We start from the raw sequence: 23,814 nt of genomic DNA on the forward strand, positions 1-23,814 counted from the left end.
GTTATGATCAGGAGAACAAGGTGCTGTCCTCACCCATGCAGCCTGGCCCCTCATATCCAGCCATATTACCACTTCTCCTTCATTAGGAATGACATGGTATGATGCTCCTGAGGATCACTAACCCGCCATAGATAATGTGGATTTGAAAGTAGGGCATGTTAATTAGCTTAACATTTTCCCCTGGGAAATTTGGAATTTCTGATAAAGGGTCATTGAAATATTAACTCAGTATCTCTCACCAAAGCCTGATGTGCCCACTGCTTAAAAAAAGTATATTCTTTTATTATTTGGATTTCCATTGATGTACATAGGTCATTTTAAGCATTTAATGGTTCTGGGCCTGTACTCAATGGAGGTTAGAAGAATGAGGGAGGATTCTCATTGAAAACCTATTGAATATTGAAAGGCCTAGAAAGAGTGAAGGTGGAGAAGATGTTTCCTATAGTAGAAGAGTCTAGGACCAGTGAGCAAAGCCTCAGGATAGAGGGATGTACATTTAGAAAAGAGATGAGGAGGGATTTTTTGAGCCAGAGGGTGCTGAATCTGTTGAATTCATTGCCACAAGTGGCTGTGAAGGCTAAGTCATGGGATATATTTAAGGCTGAGATTGATAGATTCTTGATTAATCAGGGTAGCAAAGGTGATAGGGAGAACGCATGCGAATGGGGTTGAGAGGGATTATAAATCAGCCACTATGGTAGGTAAAATGGCCTAATTCTACACAGAGGAGCATAATTTCAATCCTATGCAAATAGCCCTGTGTCAATTTTACTTTATATATACATTATATTCCTACAATTAATTATTATATTTTTATATTTAAATTTTAATTTAAAAATATATATTAAATATATTTTATTATATATATCTGTACTGTTTTATATACAATTCCATTGTATGATATGCTTGCCACCTTATCGGAGACAAAAGGATCATGATTACATAATGAACCACACAAATACAAACATCGAATTGGGGGAACGGTTGTTGAAATTGATATTTTTTTACATTTTGAAATGTGTCAGGTTTGCTTTTTAATTGATTTCAAAAGAAATACATATCAGTGGGGTTGCAATATGTGCTTTGATTTGTATAGAGCCATTTTCATGAGACCTGACAAAATCAATTTCATCGGCCGTTTACAACTCATAGTCTGCAATAATCTTGCCATGTGCCAGTCTCAAACCGTGAAGCCATGTGTCTGATAAAAAAGGCAACTTCCTGGGTAAAGTGGACTAAGTATCGTCATCCTGCTCCTTTATCTTATGCTGTTATGATCTTATTAACACTGATGAATTGATTTGACGAAAGGTCTTAAAAATACTTCCTTACACCCATATGATCTCTTTGTGATGCCTCTCATCAATCCTCACTTACAAGAGGGGGCATTGTTAGTCCATGTACCACCTTTTGTGTTCACTCCAGTTGACAGAATGGCAGAGTTCTGGAAACCTCAATACACTTGCCTCCGTGAGTAAATCGTAGATATGCATCAATAATTTATGGCAGAATATTTTAGTTGCATCCAGATCTGTCTAAAGCAGGGTTTCCATTTTTTAATGCCATGGATTCGTACCATTAACCGAGGGGTCCAGATTGTAAAGGTTTTATTTGCTAATTTTAAGTACCCTTTGTATATTTCTCTGGCTGTTGTAAATAATAGCAATTTTATATTAGGTCTCATCAATATACACTCAGTGTACCTAATAAAGTGGCCTCTGAGTGTATGTTTGTGGCCATCTGGTGCTGTAGTCCGTCCACTTCAACTTTCAGTGTGCTGTGCATTCAGAGATGCTCTCCTGCACACCACTGTTGTAACATGTAGTTATTTGAGTTAGTCACCTTCCTGTCAGCTTGAACTAGTCTGGCCATTCCCTTCTGACCTTTCTCATTAACAAGGCATTTTCGCCCACAGACAGCCACTCACTGAATGTTCCTTGTTTCCTGCACCATTCTCTGTAAACCCTAGAGACTGTTGTACATGAAAATATCAGGAAAATCAGCAGTTTCTCAGATACTCAAACCGCCCCGTCTGGCACCAACAAACATACCACGGTCAAAGTCACTTGGATCACATTTCTCTCCCCATTGTGATGTTTGATCTGAACAACAACTGAACCTCTTAACAATGTCTGCATGCTTTGCTGCATTGAGTTGGTCCCTAATTAGCTGATTGGATATTTGCATTAACAGGCAGGTGTGCAGGTGTACATGATAATGTGGCCATTGAATTTATTATAGAAGTACTCAGTAAACAGTCAAATTGCCACGGATTTGATACAGAGTGAACATGGTTCCAGAATGTAACACTGCTCTCCAATAACAGATGTAGTTGCTATTGATTTTTTATTCATTTACTCTGAGCACCCCAACAGTTACCTGGAGGACGTCGGTATTAAACAAAAGGATGCAATATGGAGAAAAATGGGAGAGATTATTGATTGACGTACATGGGCCAATTAACCTCTTTCTCATGAATAAATTGTCTACAGAGCATTCTTACAGAAACATCTGCATGATGCTAAGCTAGGGCACATCATCAGTGATGCTACCTGGGGTCGTCAGGTGTTTCAGGTCTTTCAACATCATACACCCTCGCCCAGGCGTCCCAACCGGGGTTGATCAGACCCCGGCCTGTGTCCTAGCGGCAACCCATGGATCTGTCCGCTTTATCCAGAGCCACCTTGACACTTTCTCTGCTGCATCTGCGGTGGTAGAAATGGATCTTCTTCTTCTCTCTCCCGTGATTCCAAGTGCAGTGTATACTTTGTAGAGTGACTGGCTTGCGAAGCCATGACACCCGACCTCCACGGGCCAACACTTTGCTCTCCAGCCCCTTGTTTGGCAGTTGTTCTTCAGTTCTTCATACTTGGTTCTTTTCTGCTCGTAGGCCTCCTCCATGTGTCCTTCCCACGGTAAGCTCAAGCATAAGAACGTGCTTCGATGAGTCGGACCACAACACAATTTTGGGCCGCAATGTAGTCTCTGTGATATGGGGAGGAAACTGCAGCTGTTTTCCCAGGTCTGCTTTTAGCTTCCAGTCCTGTGCAGTGAAGAGCAACCCGATTGCTTTCTGGTGTTCTGTTGGTCCTTCCCCCTCTTTGACAAAGCAGATGGTATTCTTGACCGGTCTTGTTTTCCGGCAGATGTTAAGGGTGCCGCAGATTGTCTCAGCAATTGTTCGGAGGACCTGTTCATGCCACCACCAATAATGGCCATCCGCAAGAGCTCTAGGACAGCAGCTCAAAATATGCTCTAGCGTACCGGTCTTCTCACAGGGGGGGCAAGCTGGTCGTTCTACAAGGCCCCAGCAGTGCAGGTTGGATGGGCTAGGAAGGACGTCATAAACAGCCTGGATAAGGAACTTGATGCGGTGTGGATCCACCTTCCAGAGATGGTCCCACGTGAACTTTCGCTCCATCACCTGCTCCCATTTGGTCCAGGCTCCTCGCTGTTTCATTGCCACTGGTATGACATTCCTCTCCTCCTCCACAGCTGCCCTTACTTCATTCTGGACCAGTTCTCATTGCTGTTTCCCTTGTACTTTGTCAAAATGGGGGACATCAAGGCTTCCAAGTCCAACTCTTCCCTTGGCGACTGCCCCCACCAGCACTTTGTGACGCAGTCGCGTCTCAGCTTCTCTCACTGCAGCCTCTGCTCTCCACTCTCTTCCAGTTCTCACTGCCACTCTTGCATCCGGCAACCTTTGGATCTGAAGATTCCCGGAACTGCAGCACCTCTCTTGCTCGCCAAACCTTGAACTCCTCCTCGATGGATTTCAGGAGGAGCCTCTGTTTGCAGTTATTCCCGTTCAGAGTGATGCTGCTGATGTTCCTTGGTAAACCCAGCCATCTTCGCAGGAACCGGCTGACTACCCTCTCTAATTCAGCAACAGTGGAAATAGGAAACTCGTTGAAAAGCAGTGGCCAAAGGATTCTTGGTAGTATACCGTGCTGGTAAATCCATGCCTTAAAACGCCCTGGAAGGCCAGTCCTGTCAACCATTGTTCAAACTCCCTACAGATGTTTCTTATTGCCGCTTTATCTCAGAGTGTTGCATCAAACATCTTCCCAAGACTTTTAACAGGGTTCTCTGTGATGGTAGGAATTGGAATGTCCTCAATAGAGAAACAAAATCTCTCCTGTACTCTCCCCTTCTTCAGCACTACAGATCTTGATTTTGCAGGCTTAAAGGACATCCTTGCCCACCTCATCAACCTTTCCAGCCCCTTAAGAATCCACCTAGCACCAGGCACTGACTCCGTAGTGATAGTCAGATCATCCATGAAGGCTTGTATTGGTGGTTGGTGGATCCCAGATCCTGATTTCGGGCCTTGACACTCTGGCTCTGCAGATTTTACCAGCATGTTCATTGCCAGGGCGAAAAGGATGACTGAGATGGTGCAGCCTGTGATGCTACCAATCTCCAGCCTGCACCAGTCTGGTGTTATTGGCCCTGTTGAGACTTTCAGGTGGAACTCATTGTAGTAGTCCATAAGGAGGCCTCTGATTCCTTCAGGAACATGGTGCCTCTTCAGAGCGTCTTCAACAACCTTGTGGGGGATTGATCCATAGGCATTGGCCAAATCCAACCACAAAACCACTAAGTCACTCTTATTCTCTCTGGCCTCTCTCAGGAGCTGTGTGATGACTCCAGTGTGCTCCAAGCAGCCTGGTACCCTTGGAACGCCACCCTCCTGGACAGAGGTGTCGATGTAATTGTTCCTCAGGAAGTACACTGTTAGGCACTTTGCCACTACGCTGAAGAAGATCTTCCCTTCAACACTCAGCAAGGATATTATCCTAAACTGGCTGATGTTCTCGGAGTTCTCTTCTTTTGGAATCCACACTCCGTTTGCATACCTCCATTGCTTGGGCACTTCGTCTCTCTTCCAGACGACCTTGAGGATTCTCCACAGCCGCTGGAGAAGCCGGGGGCAGCGTTTGTAGATGTTGTAGGAGGTGCCACTCGGACCAGGTGCTGAGCCAGCTCTGGCTCTCTTGACTACTTGCTGAACCTCCTTGAAGAGAGGCTCTCGAAGGCCGAAAGCCTCTGTTGGTTCTGTGCGGGTGATGAGGACATCACAGTCTCTCAGTTCAACTTCTCTGTCTGGGTTACTGAAGGTGCTTCGAAGATGGTGGCCCATCTGTTCCCTTGTGCAGGACAGCTTTCCGCTTCTCTTCTGACCCAGCAGCTGTTTGGTGAACTGAAATGTGTTGCTGATAAATGCAGATCTTTTCTGTGCTCTTTCTCTCCTGCGCCTCTGATGTTCATCCGCTCTTCTCAGAGTGATGAGCCTTTTCCTCAGCATCATACGCAGTTCTTCCAGTGGTGCCCTTTCCTCATGGTTTTCCAATTTATGTTGTTGCTTGAGCGCCTCGAGTTCTTTCCGGATGTTGTGGATTTTGGTGGCTCTGTTGCTTTTAACATATGGCTATTTGGCCCGCTTCACTTCCTCAGTACCAAATCTTTCTGCTGCCACAGTTATGATCACTGTTGTCATTATCTGCAGTCTCTTCTCCACACCACCTTTGGCCACTGTTTCCAACACTAGATCTACGTCCTCATCAAATCTCTGCCACTCTGCTGTCTGGCAGGCTTTGGGCCATCTGATCCGCACGGTCTGGGATGTGATGCTGGGATGAACAGTTTGCACCACGCGGAGGCTCAGGGTACTGTGGGGTGCTTCTTGACCCTTCTCCTCCTCTGTCTCACCAGATTGGGAATCTCAGCATCGTGGTGCTCTCTGTTGCTCTTTACACTTCATCATTGACTGGTGGATTTTCAAGCCTCTCTGGTTCTTACAAATTCTGCCACAGATGCACTGTATACTCGTTGTCGTTTGTCCATTGCACTGGGTCAGTAGCCTTGTATCTGTCCGGCTGGGAAGCTCTTCCGCTCCCCTCTTGGGCTTCCCTGGGGGTATCTTTCCATTCTTTGATCTGTAGCCTTCTTGAGTACTCCTTTACAGGAGCTGCGGTTAGGGCTGCTAACACACCCCGCCCTGGTTTGCTGTCTTTCCAGGCTGTCAACCAGACTGTTCCTGGTAGTCACTGGTGTCCCAAGAAGTAATTCTTAGAGAAACATCTGCATGATGCTAAGCTAGGGCACATCATCAGCGATGTTAACTGGGGTCGTCAGGTGTTTCGGGTCTTTCAACATCATACACCCTTGCCTAGGCAACCCTACCGGGGTTGATCAGACCCTGGCCTGTAACCTAGCAGCAACCCAAAACTAATTTTGCTTTTTTTCACACAAAAATGCCTCTTTTAGCAGATACAGGGCTTCACAGTTTGAGACTGGCACTTGGTGAGACTATTGCAGAGATTCGGTTGTAAATAGCAGAGTGAAATTGATTTTTTCAAGTTTCATGAAAGTGGCTCTATACAGATCAAAAGTACATATTACAACCCACTGATTTTTATTTCTTTTGAAATCAATTAAAAAGCAAATTAGACACTTTTTGAAATATCAAAAACTACTTCCCTACTTCAATGTTATTATTTCTGGAGTTCATTAAATAATCAGAATCCTTTTGTTTCTGAAAAAGTGGCAAACATATCATATGACGGAACTGTATGTAAAATAGTATAGGTAAATATAATAGAATATATATTTAATATATTTTAAATATTAAAATTTAATTGTATATAATATAAATTACACACACACATACATATATTGCAAAAATGACACAGGCAAATTTGCATAGGATTAAAATTATACTCATCAGTGCACACTAGATACAGATCTATATCCCTATATCCAGAAAGCAAATTATTTCACTGGAGTCTCATGCAAGATAGCAAATCCTGTGCATCTATCTACGAATTTCAAACAGTGCAGATTATTCTTAAAAATTTTCTATGAAAACAAACTTAAAGAATCATGAAAAAAATTGTATAATTTTAAAAAGATAAGTTTCCAAAATGAAAATTGCTAATATATAGACAGCGATTTAAGGAGATCTAACCTATTATTTCTTACAATTGTGGCAAATCACATAAATCTCCTACTGATAAGCCAAGAATGCCAATTATCGGAACATCAGAAAGAATGCAGATGCTGTAAATCTTGAGCAACACGAAAAGTGCTGGAGGAACACAGCAGGTCAAGCAGCATCTATGGAAGGAAATGAACAGTTGGTCCTTCAGGCTGAGTTTCTTCATCAGGACAATTATTAATACTCTTACATTGATTATTGGTTTTGTTTTGAACGAAGCAGGCAATAGAAGAAGATGAAAATGAGTATGGGGGGAGAATCTTTCAAAGCATTAATTTATGTGAGTAGGTGTGATATGTAGATTTAACACCATCTGCTATAAGATATTTTGAGATATTTTCATGAAAATTAATTTATTCTAAATTTATTTTCATCCTCTCTATCCTATTTAACTCTAATATAGTCACCTTTAATTCTTTTTAGCCCTGATTGTCACCATTTTTTAGACGGAAATCAGCCTGTCCTCCATAGACTCTGTTGATACTTCACTGCCCTAATAAAGAATCTAGCATGATCAACAACACTACCATGCTTGGTATTCTCTCTAATCACCTCTTCCATGATAGAGAAGAGACAAAGGCCTGAAACAATGTACCACTGGGTTCAAGGACATCTTCTATCCTGCTGTTATAAGACTATTGAACAGACCCCTTATATGATAAGATGGAATCTTGATCTCACAATCTACATCGTTATGACCTTATTGTCCATCTACAGTTTCACTGTAACTGTATATGGTTCAGTCCATCACGGGTAAAGCCCACTCTATCACTGGGCACTTCTACATGGAGCATTGTCACAGGAAAGCAGCATCCATCATCAGGGACTCCCACCACCCAGTTCATGCTCTCTTCTCACTGCTGTCATCAGGAAGAAGGAACAGGAACCTCAGAACTCATGCCACCAGGTTCAAGAACAATTATTACCCTTAAACCATCAGGCTCTTGAACCAGAGGGTTAACTTCACTTAATTTCTCTCGCCCCGTCACTGAACTGCTCTCATAACCTACGGATTCCCTTTCAAGGATTCTTCATCTGATGTTCTCGATTTTTATTGTTTATTTATTATTATTATTATTTCTTGTTTTGTATTTGGACAGTTTGTTGACTTTTGTGCATAGGTTTTCTGCCAATGTACGCTTTCTTATTGGGTGCAGACTTTCTTTGATTCTATTACGGCTATTGGGTTTACTGAGTATGCCCACGAGGAAACAAATCTTGGGGTTGTACAGCATGGTGAAATATATGTACATTGATGATAAATTTGTTTTGAAATTTGAACTTTATCCTGTACTCTGTTAGTTTTATCTTGTACTACCACACTTGTACTGTTGTAATGAATTCATCCATATGAACAGTGTGCAAGATTATTTTTTCACGTAACCTGCATATATGTGACAATAATAAACCAATTATCAATCACTGTTTCATTTTAATTTCACTGCAGGAAACAGATTGAATTGATTTTCATAAATCTATATAATCCATATTTTCAAGGCTTTCAATTTTATCACTGCAAACCAATTTTCTTGGGCACTTTGTTCCAGAATTAGTGGATCATAGTTTTAAATTGATTGGATTTTGATAGTGGTATAAAGAAGTTGACCAAAAATAAAGTTTCCTAGATCTGTTGATCAAATAGAAACAGAAGAACAAGTTAATTTCTCAGGTTATATATTGCTTTTTTCTAAAGGTTATTAGCAAATGATGTTGCTTTTCTGATTTTTTTATTGCTCTTTTTAAAATATAATTACTGTTATTTGATCTCATCGCACAATGTTGAAGACATTTCTTTTAAGGAGAAAATTTACAATGCAAATATTAGAAGTGGAAATTCTAACTAATAGGAAAAGGTTGATTTGGAGCAGGAAGGCAGCTAAGCCAACCCTACAAATTCAATCCATCTCTGATTTGTAATGACTGAGTTTATTGAGACATGTTTAAGTACCATGAGTAACTAATTTGATGACAACAGGGCTTTGATTGGGGTTTGCAAATGCTTATTTCAGCACTTAACATTCTTGAAAGATGTATTTGGAAGAAACAGTCAAAGTTCAAAGTTCAAAGTAAACTTATTATTGAAGTACATATATGTCACTATATGCAGTTCAACCCCCGAGATCCATTTTTATTGCAGGTAATCATAGTAAATACAAGAAACACAATAGAATAAATGTGTCCCAACAGGACGTGCAAAAACAAACAATGAACTGAGCAAATACAAAAAGAAAGGGGAAAAAGGCAATAATAATAGTAAATAAATAACAAGAAATATCGAGAACATGAGATGAAGGGTCATTGAAAGTGTGTTCGTAGGTTCTGGGAACAGTTCAATGATGGGGTAACTGAAGTTATCACCTTTGGTTCAACAGCCTGATGGTTGAGAGGTAATAGCTGTTCCTGAACCTGGATGTGGGGTCCTGAAGCTCCTGTACTTCTTCCTGAAGGCAGCAGTGAGAAGAGAGCATGGCCTGGGTGGTGGAGGTGCTTGCTGATGGATGGAACCTTCCTGCAACAGTACTCTGTGTAGATGTGCTCCATTGTGGGGAGGGCTTTGCCCATGATAGACTGGGCCGCATCCATTACTTTTTTCAGCTTTTCTGTACCAGGGCATTGGTGTTTCCATACCAGGCCTTGATGCAACCAGTCAATATGCTCTCCAGCACGCATCTATCAAAGTTTGTCAAAGTTTTGGGTGACATGCCAAGTAAGAAAATAGAGGCACTGCTGTGTTTTCTTCGTAATGGCACAGCAGTGATGTGGTACCATCTGGAGTTGCTTTCAGAATAGAATTAAAGGGTCCATCTGCCTTACAATCATCAAGGAATGTGAAATTGATCTCACATAAAAATAGCTGGTGAACGCAGCAGGCCAGGCAGCATTTATAGGAAGAGATACAGTCGACGTTTCAGGCCGAGACCCTTCGTCCTGACTGTCCCAAAACGTCGACTGTGCCTCTTCCTATAGATGCTGCCTGGCCTGCTGCGTTCACCAGCAATTTTTATGTGTGTTGCCTGAAATTCCAGCATCTGCAGATTCCCTCGTGTTTGTGTGAAATTGATCTCAACTATTTTATTTAGGAACATAGGGGAATATTTCTATAGCTTCCTGTTAATAAGAAAATTGTGCATGAGTGTAAGTTACCTTAACCTTTAGATAAACCAATCAACAAAAATGTTTCCACTTAACTGTCTGGGTGCTCTGGTTTCCTCCCAGATTCCAAAGTCTTTTATGTATGTTACTTGGTTACATGGGTGTAATTAGGTGGTACAAGTTCACTGGGCCAGAATAGACTGTGCTGTACCTCCAAACAAATACATTTGAATGTCTTTTTTGAAACAAAATTTTGTGAGTCAAAGAAATGTTTACCTTTGAGGAAGGAGGTACCACACTTGAATGTTTTGACAATTAAACGCAGGATCTAACTCCTCAATGCAGAATGTGACGTAGTTGCACTGAGGTTTGGGATACCTTTCAAAGCACTAATGCTATACACTGGCTAGTTGGATGGGGGAAGGGGAGGTGCGCTAATAGTTTCAAAGACTGGAAGGAAAAAGGTAGCAACGGTAGCAGTAACAGTTAGCGCAACACTATGAGTTCAGAGTTCAATTCCAGTGCCACCTCTAAGATAGTTGTATGTTCCGCATGCATTTCCTCCTGTGCTCTGCTTTCTTCCTGCAGTTCTCCCATTGTTTAGTAGGTCATTGTCAATTGTTCTTTGATTAGGCTCGGATTCAACAGGTGGATTGTGGGTGGCGTGGCTCACTGGGCCAGAAAGCCCCGTTCCACCCTTTATCTCTAAATAAATAAATATTAGGGTTCTTCCACAACTGGAAAGTGAGGGGCTGGGTTACAGGAGGAAGCCCTTCAATTACTATAGTAATGTATCACCCCACAAGAGAGGCAACAGTGCTATTGGTTTTAAGGAATGTAGTACAACACCATTGAAAGTATTGACTATGAATGTATATATGAAAAGGCATTGCACGCTTTATTCTTGTAAATATTTTTTATTATGAATAAAATTTATTTTAATATATTAAAAAAAGACCTTGTCCACTGCTCATTTCATACCTATGCCTAATCCTATGGAGTAGGAGAAGATGGCAGTCCAACGCAATGCGCGCTGCCTCTCCGGTGAATGATATCTGTAATCTGTCAAGTAGGGTACCGTGCACAATTCTGATTTGATGGAGGCAGACGTGAGAGTACGGAGGAACACATGGAGAAACTTCTGAGATGCTCGCTTCGTTGCCGCTGCTACTGTGTGTGGTAACCAGAATCTCCAGAGCAAAAGGCTCTGAATGCTTGGCTTTGCGTGTTTCAGCGGCCGGGGCTAGGCCGAAGCCACTCGGCAGAGGATGGCGCTCGGGAGGTTGTATCGGAGGGACTGGTTGGAGGCTCAAAGTTTTCGGATGGACGGACTCGGTGTCGGCTGTGGTCGGCTGCTTCCAAGGCATCGGCAAGTTGTCGGTGCCTTGGAGGTTTATGGCAGGGAGTTTCTCCCTTTTGCCGCCTGCTATCAGGGACTCGAGAGTCGATCGGGACTTGAGACGTTTTTTACCGTGCCCATGGTCTGTTCTTTATCAAATTATGGTATTGCTTTGCACTGCTGTAACTATATGTTATAATTATGTGGTTCTGTCAGTGTTAGTCTTTGGCTTGTCCTGTTTTCTGTCATATCACTCTGGAGGAACATTGTATCATTTCTTAATGCGTATACGCATTTCTAAATGCCAATAAAAGAGGACTGAGTGTTCTCATAATCTAATCCACTAGGATGGAAATAACAGAGATGGGTAATGATATCTGGCAGTGAAGACAACAAACTGAAAATTTCCTTGCACCTAGATGATGTTAATATATTCTGCTCAGATCCAGGTTCAGTCCACAGATTGATCAATACCTGCAACCGTTTGAGCTGACAGAGTCAGCAGCAGGAAGAGAGAGGGCATGATATTTGGCAACTGGACCGAGTGGTCCTCCATCTCCTTCACCAGCAGGTTAGACTACATGAAGGTGCTGTGAATCTGGTTCAAAGGAGCTGAGGTACACAACACAGATTGATTAGAGTGGATAGCCGAGGTTAAACAAGAATCAGAACTGAGGGAGCAATGCACCCTTTCAATAATATGCAAGAAACTGATCACGAAGTGAGAAGTGTTCTTGGTGTGGCTATACTGCATTGTGGATATGCGTGCTATTCCTCACAAATCTGTTGTGACAGTCACCCATGTCATCTTTTGCTTCATCTGGTAATCCAACAGGTCATCATGCACGTGCCCAGATAACTGTGGGTGTGGGAATGGTGGGGGAAACGTACCCAACGTTGCCCTTATCCTGATGGCCATCTTTGTCTGTGGTTGCAGTAGGCCATACACAGAACAAAGGTATATGAGCACCAGGAGTCACCATGTAGGGAGTCTCCACATGTCCTAGTGTTGGAAAGGATCAGACGTTGGCCCTCACCCCATCCTACTGCCACCCCACCAAGGATAGGCTTCCTTTTGTCCTCACCTACCCCACCCCACCAGACTGCGCATCCAGCACGTAATTCTCTGTAACTTCTGCCATTTCCAATGCAGTCCCACCATCAAGCATAACATTCCCTCCACCCGCCACCCCCCCCCCCAGCTATCTGCTTTCAGCAAGGATCGCTCTTTACATGGCTCCCTTGTCCATTCATTGCTCCCCACTGATCTCCCTCCTGGCCCTTATCCTTGCAAGTGCTGCATCTGCCCCTACACCTCCTCCCTCTGCACATCTGCCCCTGCACACCGACACACTACATCAACTGTTACCGGAAGATCACCTTGTTGAAAGATGTGCTTTTGTCCGACCAAAACTTGTTTGTCTTCCCACACAATGAGATGACTGTAAGGGAATACAGCAAACACGAGGAATCCTGCAGATGCTGGAAACTCAAGCAGCACACACCAAAGCCGCCAGCAAACGCAGCAGACCAGGCAGCATCTCCAGGAAGAGGCACAGTCGACGTTTTGGGCCGAGACCCTTCGTCAGGACTAACTGAAAGAAGAGCTGGTAAGAGATTTGAAAGTGGGAGGGGGAGAAGGAGATCAACACCTTATATTCCGTCTAGGTAGCCTCCAACGTGATGGCATGAACATTGACTTCTCAAACTTCCGCTAATGCCCCACCTCCCCCTCGTACCCCATCTGTTACTTATTTCTATACACACATTCTTTTCTCTCTCCTTTTTCTCCCTCTGTCCCTCTGACTATACCCCTTGCCCATCCTCTGGGTTTTTCCCCCCCTCCCCCTTTTCTTTCTCCCTGGCCTCCTGTCCCATGATCCTCTCATATCCCTTTTGCCAATCACCTGTCCAGCCCTTGGCTCCATCCCTCCCCCTCCTGTCTTCTCATATCATTTTGGATCTCCCCCTCCCCTCCTACTTTCAAATCTCTTACTCACTCTTCCTTCAGTTAGTCCTGATGAAGGGTCTCGGCCTGAAACGTCGACTGTACCTCTTCCTAGAGATGCTGCCTGGCCTGCTGCGTTCACCAGCAACTTTGATGTGTGTTGTTTCCAGAGTTACCTGCTCAGTCACTGCATGATATATAATGATTACATTGCATAGTCTTAATTACAAAGTTTTGCAGAACCAGTATAAGGCCACATCGGGAGCACCGGACACAGTATATCACCCCAGCCGACTCACAGGTGAAGTGTCGCCTCACCTGGAAGGACTGTCTGGGGCCCTGAATGGTGGCCTTCTATATATTGGCGAGACCTGACGCAGACTAGGAGATTGTTTTGCTGAACACCTACGCTCCGTCCACCAGAGAAAGCAGGATCTCCCAGTGGCCACACATTTTAATTCCACATCCCATTCCCATTCTGACATGTCTATCCACGGCCTCCTCTACTGTGAAGGTGAAGCCACACTCCGGTTGGAGGAACAACACCTTATATTCCGTCTGGTTAGTCTCCAACCTGATGGCATGAACATTGACTTCTCTAACTTCCGTTAATGCCCCACCTCCCCCTCGTACCCCATCCGTTACTTATTTCTATACACACATTCTTTCTCTCTCTCTCCTTTTTCTCCCTCTGTCCCTCTAACTATACCCCTTGCCCATCCTCTGGATTTTCCCCCCCTCCCCCTTTTCTTTCTCCCTGGCTTCCTGTCCCATGATCCTCTCATATCTCTTTTCCAATCACCTGTCCAGCTCTTGGCTCCATCCCTCCCCCTCCTGTCTTTTCCTACCACTTTGGATCTCCCCCTCCCCCTCCCACTTTCAAATCTCTTACCAGCTCTTCCTTCAGTTTAGTCCTGACGGAGGGTCTCGGCCCGAAACATTGACTGTGCCTCTTCCTGAAGATGCTGCCAGGGAATACTGCAGCCTGGTACATTCCAGACTGCAGGATTATTTACTAAGGAACACAGTCAAACTTGGTGCAGCCTTATGGGGAAAGTCTGTTGTCTGAGGAATTGTCTCAAGACACTGAGGGACCAGCTTCTGTATATAACAGCCTTTCAGACATGTTAAGCTTGCTTCATTCAAATGATGGCTTGTACTAACACGGCAAATGTATAGATCCTATACTTGGGGGATGTGAGGGGTAATTTTTTTCCTCAGAGGGCTGTAGATGCCTGGAATACGCTACCTGGTATGGTGGTAGAAGCAAATACATTGCAGGCTTTTAAGAGATGTTTGGAAAGGCACATGGATGTAAGGAAGATGGAGGGATATGGATATGGTCTGTAGGTAGGAGGGATTAGTTTGGGTGTTTTTGATTTATTTTTTAGCTGGTTTGGCATAACACTGTGCCCTGAATGGCCTGTTCCCCTGTTTTACTGTTCTATCCGCTCTGGGGTACCACCAGCTTGTCACGGTGGAGAAGCCTGTGTGGTCGTGAGAACCAGACAGTGTTGCCATCTGGAGCTTAGCTCCTGGTGGGGTCACCCGTAGCAGTAAGGTCAAGAGGGAGGATCCAGATGGAGCGCGGTCCAACCAGGAGCTCAACGCTGGAGCAGGTGGAAGATGGCGGTGAATATAACCTCTGGGTTCTCAGAACTATGAGTACTACCACAATTAATGCAAAGGCAGAGGAAGGTTGCAGCAGAAGAGGGCCCCCAGTCATCTTGGTCTCCATGCCATTGGATTCTGTCCCTTCTTCGTGTGGTGGCCGCTTGTGCATCAGTCTCCACACGTTAAAAGTCCTCACACCCAGGCATTTCTCCAGAATGACAACCACGGCTCTATGTTCTATAAAACAATGCACGTACAGTCCAAATGACACTAGGAATGCAAAGAAAATCATGCAGATTTTGAATTTTTCTTTATACTTAATTCATTCTCCTTACGCTTTTATACAGGATATGACATTAAATAGTCTTGAATCTTAAAAAAGGAGCAAGGATGCAATGGCTGTGCATTTACATAGAACAAAGAAAATAGAACATAGAATAGTACAGCACAGTACAGGCCCTTCGGCCCACAATGTTGTGCCGACCCTCAAACCCTGCCTCCCATTTCAGCCCCCACCATAGATTCCTCCATATACTTGTCTAGTAGTCTCTTAATCTTCACTAGTGTATCTGCCTCCACCACTGACTCAGGCAGTGCATTCCACGCACCAACCACTCTCTGAGTAAAAATCCTTCCTCTAATATCCCCCTTGAACTTCCCACCCCTTACCTTAAAGCCATGTCCTCTTGTATTGAGCAGTGGTGCCCTAGGGAAGAGGCGCTGGCTATCCACTCGATCTATTCCTCTTATTATCTTGTACACCTCTATCATGTCTCCTCTCATCCTCCTTCTCTCCAAAGAGTAAAGCCCTAGCTCCCTTAATCTCTGATCATAATGCATACTTTCTAAACCAGGCAGCATCCTGGTAAATCTCCTCTGTACCCTTTCCAATGCTTCCACATCCTTCCTATAGTGAGGTGACCAGAACTGGACACAATACTCCAAGTGTGGCCTAACCAGAGTTTTACAGAGCTGCATCATTACATCGTGACTCTTAAACTCTATCCCTCAACTTATGAAAGCTAACACCCCATAAGCTTTCTTAACTACCCTATCCACCTGTGCGGCAACCTTCAGGGTTCTGTGGACATGTACCCCGAGATCCCTCTGCTCCTCCACACTACCAAGTATCCTGCCATTTACTTTGTATTCTGCCTTGGAGTTTGTCCTTCCAAAGTGTACCACCTCACACTTCTCCGGGTTGAACTCCATCTGCCACTTCTCAGCCCACTTCTGCATCCTATCAATGTCTCTCTGCAATCTTTGACAATCCTCGACACTATCTACAACACCACCAACCTTTGTGTCATCTGCAAACTTGCCAACCCACCCTTCTACCCCCACATCCAGGTCGTTAATAAAAATCACGAAAAGTAGAGGTCCCAGAACAGATTCTTGTGGGACACCACTAGTCACAATCCTCCAATTTGAATGTACTCCCTCCACCACCACCCTCTGCCTTCTGCAGGCAAGCCAATTCTGAATCCACCTTGCCAAACATCCCTGGATCCCATGCCTTCCAACTTTCTGAATAAGCCTACCGTGTGGAACCTTGTCAAATGCCTTACTAAAATCCATATAGATCACATCCACTGCACTACCCTCATCTATATGCCTGGTCACCTCCTCAAAGAACTCTATCAGGCTTGTTAGACACGATCTGCCCTTCACAAAGCCATGCTGACTGTCCCTGATCAGACCATGATTCTCTAAATGCCTATAGATCCTATCTCTAAGAATCTTTTCCAACAGCTTTCCCACCACAGACGTAAGGCTCACTGGTCTATAATTACCCGGACTATCCCTACTACCTTTTTTGAACAAGGGAACAACATTCACCTCCCTCCAATCCTCCGGTACCATTCCTATGGACAACGAGGACATAAAGATCCTAGCCAGAGGCTCAGCAGTCTCTTCTCTCGCCCCGTGGAGCAGCCTGGGGAATATTCCATCAGACCCCGGGGACTTATCTGTCCTCATGTATTTTAACAACTCCAACACCTCCTCTCCCTTAATATCAGCATGCTCCAGAACATCAACCTCACTCGTATTGTCCTCACCATCATCAAGTTCCCTCTCATTGGTGAATACGGAAGAGAAGTATTCATTCAGGACCTCACTCACTTCCACAGGCTCCAGGCACGTCTTCCCACCTTTATCTCTAATCGGCCCTACCTTCACTCCTATCATCCTTTTTTTCTTCACATAATTGAAGAATGCCCCGGGGTTTTCCTTTACCCTACTCGCCAAGGCCTTCTCATGCCCCCTTCTTGCTCTTCTCAGCCCCTTCTTAAGCTCCTTTCTTGCTTCCCTATATTCCTCAATAGACCCATCTGATCCTTGCTTCCTAAACCTCATGTATGCTGCCTTCTTCCTCCTAACTAGATTTTCCACCTCACTTGTCACCCATGGTTCCTTCACCCTACCATTCTTTATCTTCCTCACCGGGACAAATTTATCCCTTACATCCCGCAAGAGATCTCTAAACATCGACCACATGTCCATAGTACATTTCCCTGCAAAAACATCATCCCAATTCACACCCGCAAGTTCTAGCCTTATAGCCTCATAATTTGCCTTTCCCTAATTAAAAATTTTCCCGTCGTCTTTGATTCTATCCTTTTCCATGATAACTATAAAGTCCAGGGAGCGGTGGTCACTGTCCCCCAGATGCTCACCCACTGAGAGATCTGTGACCTGACCCGGTTCATTACCTAGTACTAGATCTAGTATGGCATTCCCCCTGGTCGGCCTGTCCACATACTGTGACAGGAATCCATCCTGGACACACTTAACAAATTCTGCCCCATCTAAACCCTTGGAACTAATCAGGTGACAATCAATATTAGGGAAGTTAAAGTCACCCATGATAACAACCCTGTTATTTTTGCACCTTTCCAAAATCTGCCTCCCAATCTGCTCCTCTGTATCTCTGCTGCTACCAGGGGACCTATAGAATACCCCCAGTAGAGTAACTGCTCCCCTCCTGTTCCTGACATCCACCCATATTGACTCAAAAGAGGATCCTGCTACATTACCCACCCTTTCTGTAGCTGTAATAGTATCCCTGACCAGTAATGCCACCCCTCCTCCCCTTTTTCCGCCCTCTCTATCCCTTTTAAAGCACTGAAATCCAGGAATATTGAGAATCCATTCCTGTCCTGGTGCCAGCCAAGTCTCTGTAATGGCCACTACATCATAATTCCACGTATGTATCCAAGCTCTCAGTTCATCAACTTTGTTCCTGATTCTTCCTGTATTGAGGTACACACATTTCAGCCCTTCTACCTTACTGTCTTTACACCGTTTATTCTGCTTCTCTTTCCTCAAAGCCTCTCTGTATTTTAGATCTGGCTTTACTCCATGCACTTCTTTCACTGCTCTATCGCTCTGGGTCCCATCCGCCTTGCAAATTAGTTTAAACCCTCCCGAACCATGCTAGCAAACCTACCTGCAAGGATATTGCTCCCCCTCGAGTTCAGGTGCAACCCATCCAATCTGTACAGGTCCCACCTTCCCCAGAAGAGATCCCAATGATCTAAAAATCTAAAACCCTGCTCCCTGCACAAACTCCTCAGCCACGCATTCAACTGCCATCTCCTCCAATTCTTACCATCTCTGTCACGTAGCACTGGCAGCAATCCTGAGAACATCACCCTTGAGGTCCTGTTCTTCAGCCTTCTGCCTAATTCCCGAAACTCACACTTCAGGACCTCATCCCTCTTCCTGCCTGTGTCATTGGTCCCAACATGTATCACGACTTCTGGTTGCTTTCCCTCTCGTACCAGGATGTCGTGCACCCGGTCAGAGACATCCCGGACCCTGGCACCCGGGAGGCAACGAACCATGCGGGTGTCCTTCTCACATCCACAAAATCTCCTGTCTGCTCCCCTGACTATACAGTCTCCAATGACGACAGCTCTCCTCTTCTCCGTCCCACCCTTCTACACCACAGGGTCAGACTCAGTGCCGGAGGCCCTGCCACCGTGGCTCACACCTGGTCGGTCGTCCCCGCCAACAGTATCCAGGACGGTAAACTTATTATTTCTGGTGTATTCCTGATTTTTTACAGCATCACTTAGGCATAGCTGTTTAAAGCACAGTCTGCAGCCAGCCAACTGCTTCATATGCAATACACACAAAATGCTGGAGGAACTCAGCAGGTCAGGCAGCATCTATGGAAATTAATAAACAGTTGACATTTCGGGCCGAGACCCTTCATCAGGACTGATTTCAGCCTATTCCTATGCAATTATATAAAAGACAAATATATCAGGCCTTTCGCTCAAAATGTTAATGTTGCCATAGATGTTGCCTAACATTTCCAACATTTTTGTTTCTGGTTAAGATCTATAGCATCAACGGTATTTAGATTTTGCATGCTAATTGATTATTTCAGATATAAAAATTGACAGCTACATGAAGACGCAGTCATCTGTGAAACAATATAAACTTCCAGTGGCACAAAGTTAACATTAAATGTGAAATTTATAATGGATGGATATTATGCACAGACCTGGTAACAGATGGTGATAAATCTCAATACATAAATTACTTATGATTGACCAGCGTGGCTCATTCCCTTCTCACATTATGGGTGATGCAGCCTGGTGATATGAAATGACTGACTTTACAAACATAAAGTCTAAATAGATGTCATGCATAGATAATACAGTCCCTTATTTTTCTCTTCCTGTGAATCTATATCACAGCATGAAACAACTCGCTGTTCAAAGGCTATGCCTTGGGGTACTCAGCAATTTGCATTAAAGTGGGGGATAAACAACGAACACACACAAAATGCTGGAGGAACTCAGAAGACCAGGCAGCATCTATGGAAAAAAAGTACAGTCGACGTTTTGGGCCAAAACCCTTCGGAAGAAGAAGAAGAAGAATAGCCCTTAACTCGGCAGTAGAGTTATCGGGGCACCGTCATGACGGTGTTTCCGTGGCAAGCCATTCTTGTTTTTACGAGGCCGAGTTGCTAGCTCGACGCTCAACCCGACTTGGATTCGAACTCGGGAACCCTCGCTCCGGAGTCCGGTGCTGATATTATTGTGCCTCCAAGTGGGACACCCTTCGGAAGGGCTGGAGAAAAAAAGATGAGGAGTAGATTTCAAAGGGTGGGGAGAGGAAAGAGAAACACAAAGTGATAGGTGAAACTGGTAAAGGAAGGGATGAATTAAAGAGCCGGGAGGTTGATTGGTGAAGGAGATACAGGGCTGGAGAAGGGGGAATCTAGTGGGAGAAGACAGAAGGCCATGGAAGAAAGAAAAGGGGGGAGGATCAGCAGAGGGAGGCGATGAGCAGGTAAGGAGATAAGGTGAGGGAGGGAAAGGGGGATGGAGAACGATGAAGGGAACATTACCGGAAGTTTGAGAAATTGATGTTCATGCCTTCATTTCAGAGGCTACCCAGACGGAATGTAAGGTGTAGTTCCTCCAGCCTAAGTGTGGCTTCATTGTGACAGTAGAGGAGACCATGGATAGACGTATTGGAATGGAAATGGAAAGTGGAATTAAAATGGGTGGCTACTGGTAACAAAGGTGCTCCATCTACCAGAAGAAGTGGGATCTCCCAGTGGTGGGGGTATCCAGAACTAGATGACACAGTCTCAAAATTGAGGAGCAGCCCTTTAGAATAGAGGTAAGGAGGAACTCTTTTCACCAAAGAGTAGTAAATCTCTGGAATGTTCTGCCACAGACAACTGTGGAGCCTAAGTCGATGGGTATATTTAAGGGTGATGTTAATTGTTTCCTGATTGGTAAGGGTATGGTGAGAAGGCAGGTGTATGGGGTTGAGTAGGATCTGGGATCAGTCATGAAGAAATGGTGGAGCATACTCAATGGGCTGAATGGCCTAATTCTGCTCCTATATCTTATGGTCTTATGGTGTTGAAAGGACGGGCAGGAAGGCATAGGCAGTGGTGTGGCTTTGTTGGTGAGCGATCGAATTACATCTTTAGAAAGAGGTGACATAGGATCAGAGAATGTCAAACCTTTGTGGGTGGAGTTAAGAAATTGCAAGGGTAAAAAAAAAACTTTTTTGAAAAAAAACAATCACATAATATCCTCCAAATAGTCGCCAAGGAGTGGCGTTGAAATTGCAAAGGGAGCTGGAAAGGCCGTGTAATAAGGGTAATGTTACAATTGTAACGGGGGACTTCAATTTGCAAGGGGATTGGGAAAATTAGGTTGCTGTTGGATTGCAAGAGAGGGAATTTGTTGAATGTTTACAAGAAGGGTTTTTAGAGCAGCTTGTGCTTCAGCCTACTCAGGAAAAAGCTATCTTAGATTAGATGTTGTGTAATAATCCAGATTTTATTAGGGAGCTGATGATAAAGGAACACTTAGGAGGCAGTGATCATAATATGATTGAACTTGTACTGCAATTTGAGAGGGAGAAGCATAAATCAGATGTACCAGTATCGCAATGGAACAAAGGGAATTACAGAGCCATGAGAGAGGAGCTTGCCCAGGTGGATTGCAGAGGGTTATTGGCAGGGGTGACAGCTGAACAGAGGTGGCTGAACTTCTGACAAGGCGCAGGATAGATATGTCCCACAGAGGAAGAAGTTTTCAACCGGCAGGGGTAGGCAACCATGGCTGAAAAGGGAAGTTAAAGACTGCATAAAAGCCAACGAAAAGCATATAATGTAACAAAAATGAGTGGAAGTTGAATGACTTGGATGTTTTAAAATCCAACAAAAGGCAATGAAAAAAGTCATAAGAAGGGAAAAGACGCAATATAAAGGCAAACCAGCTAATAATATATAGCAGAATACTGCAAGTTTATTTTTCAGTTATATAAAGTGTAAAAGAGAAGAGAGAGTTGATATTGGACTACTGGAAAAGGATGCTGGTGAGATAGTAATGGGGGACAAAGAAATGACAAATGAACTTAATGAATACGTTGCATCAGTCTTCACTGTGGAAGACAATAGCAGTGTGCCAGAGGTCTGTGAGCGTCAGGGAGCAGGAGTGAGTGCCATTGCTATTACAAAGGAAAAAGTGCTAGGCAAGCTAAAAGGTCTTAAGCTGGATAAGTTACCTGGACCAGATGGACTACATCTGAGAGTTCTGAAAGAGGTTGCTGAAAAATAGCAGGTGAATTGGTTATGATCTTTCAAGAATCACTTTATTTTGGCATGGTTCCGGGGAACTGGAAAATTACAAATGTCACTCTATCTTTAAGAAGGGAGGAAGGCAAAAGAAAGGAAATTATAGGCCAATTAGCCTAACCTCAGTTAATGGGAAAGTGTTGGAGTCTATTATTAATGATGAGGTTTCAGGGTACCTGGAGACTACTGATAAAGTAAGTCAAAGTCAGTATGGTTTCTGTAAAGGGAAATCTTGCCTGACAAATCTGTTAGAGTTCTTCAAGGAAGTAATAAGCAGGGTGGACAAAGGAGAGGCAGTGGTGTCATTTACTTGGATTTTCAGAAGGCATTTAATAAGATGCCACACGTGAGGCTGCTTAACAAGATAAAATCCTATGGTGTTACAGGAAAGATACTGGCATGGGTAGCGGAATGGCTGACAGGCAGGAGGCAGCAAGTAGGAATAAAGGGGGCCTTTTCTAGCAGGCTGCCAATGATTAGTGGTGTTCCTCAGTGGTCAGTATTGGGACCAATACTTTTCACATTGTTTTTTTCAATGATTTAGATGCTGGAATTGATGGCTCTGTGGCAAAGTTTGCAGATGATATGAAGATAAATTGAGGGGTAGGTAGTGTTGAGGAAACAATGCGATTACAGCGGGACTTAGACAAATTGGAAGAATGGGCAAAAAAGTGGCAGATGGAATACAGTGTTAGGAAATGTATGATAATGTATTTTGGTAAAATGAACAAAAGTGAAGAATATTAACCAAATGGGGAGAAAATTCAAACATCGGAGGTGCAAAGGGACTTGGGAGTGCTCATGCAAGATTCCCAGAAGGTTAATGTAGAGGTTGAGTCTGTGGTAAAGAAGGCAAATGCAATGTTGGCATTTATTTCAATGGGAATAGAATATGAAAGCAAGGAGATAATGCTCGGTCTAGAGACTAGTTAGGCTGTACTTGGAGTAGAGTCAACAATTTTGGGCCCCATATCTCAGAAAGATGTGTTTTCGTTGGAGAGAGTCCAGAGAAGGTTCACAAGGATGATTCTGGGAGTGAAGGGGTTAACATATGACAGCATTTGGCAGCTTTTGGTCTGTACTCACTCGAATTTAGAAGAATGTGGGGGAATCTCATTGAAACATTTTGAATGTTGAAAGGACTAGATAAGGTGGATGTGGAGAAGATGTTTCCTATTGTGGAGGTATCCAGAACTAAAGGGCACAGCCCTGAAATCGAGGGGTGATCATTTAGAACAGAGTTAAGGAGGAATTTTTTTTAGCCAGAGAGTAGTAAATCTGTGGAATGCCCTGCCACAGATAACTGTGGAGACCAAGACCGTGGGTATATTTAAAGCAAAAATTGATTGTTTCCTGATTGGTCATAGCATCAAAGGTTATGGCAAGAAGGCAGGTGTATGGGGTTGAGTAGGATCTGGGATCAGCCATGATGGAACAGCAGAGCAGACTTGATGGGCTGAATAGTCTAATTCTGCTCTTAGGTCTTGAGGGTTTATGGTCTCTCCTTCATTATGATAATAAATAAACTAAGAATAATAATGCACACTAAATGTAGTCCAAGGTGTATGGGGTATCCAGGGAGAGGTAACACCTCAAGTGAAGGGGCTTGTCCTGTCCATTCTGGGACAGCTCACCCACCTTTGGTCTCCATCAAACACTCGGTTCTGACCTGTGCCTCAAGTAGCTGTTTGCAGGTG

The 23,814-nt window shown here is 44.0% G+C and overlaps 1 pseudogene; it reads right to left on the reverse strand.

The window, feature by feature from the left end:
* Window positions 1-2,622: 2,622 nt before the first annotated feature.
* Window positions 2,623-11,991, reverse strand: LOC140203275 (uncharacterized; annotated as a pseudogene).
* Between the last annotated feature and the right edge of the window lie 11,823 nt (window positions 11,992-23,814).

The sequence above is a fragment of the Mobula birostris genome, chromosome 9 (assembly GCF_030028105.1).
Source record: "Mobula birostris isolate sMobBir1 chromosome 9, sMobBir1.hap1, whole genome shotgun sequence".
In the NCBI taxonomy this organism is placed as follows: domain Eukaryota; kingdom Metazoa; phylum Chordata; class Chondrichthyes; order Myliobatiformes; family Myliobatidae; genus Mobula; species Mobula birostris.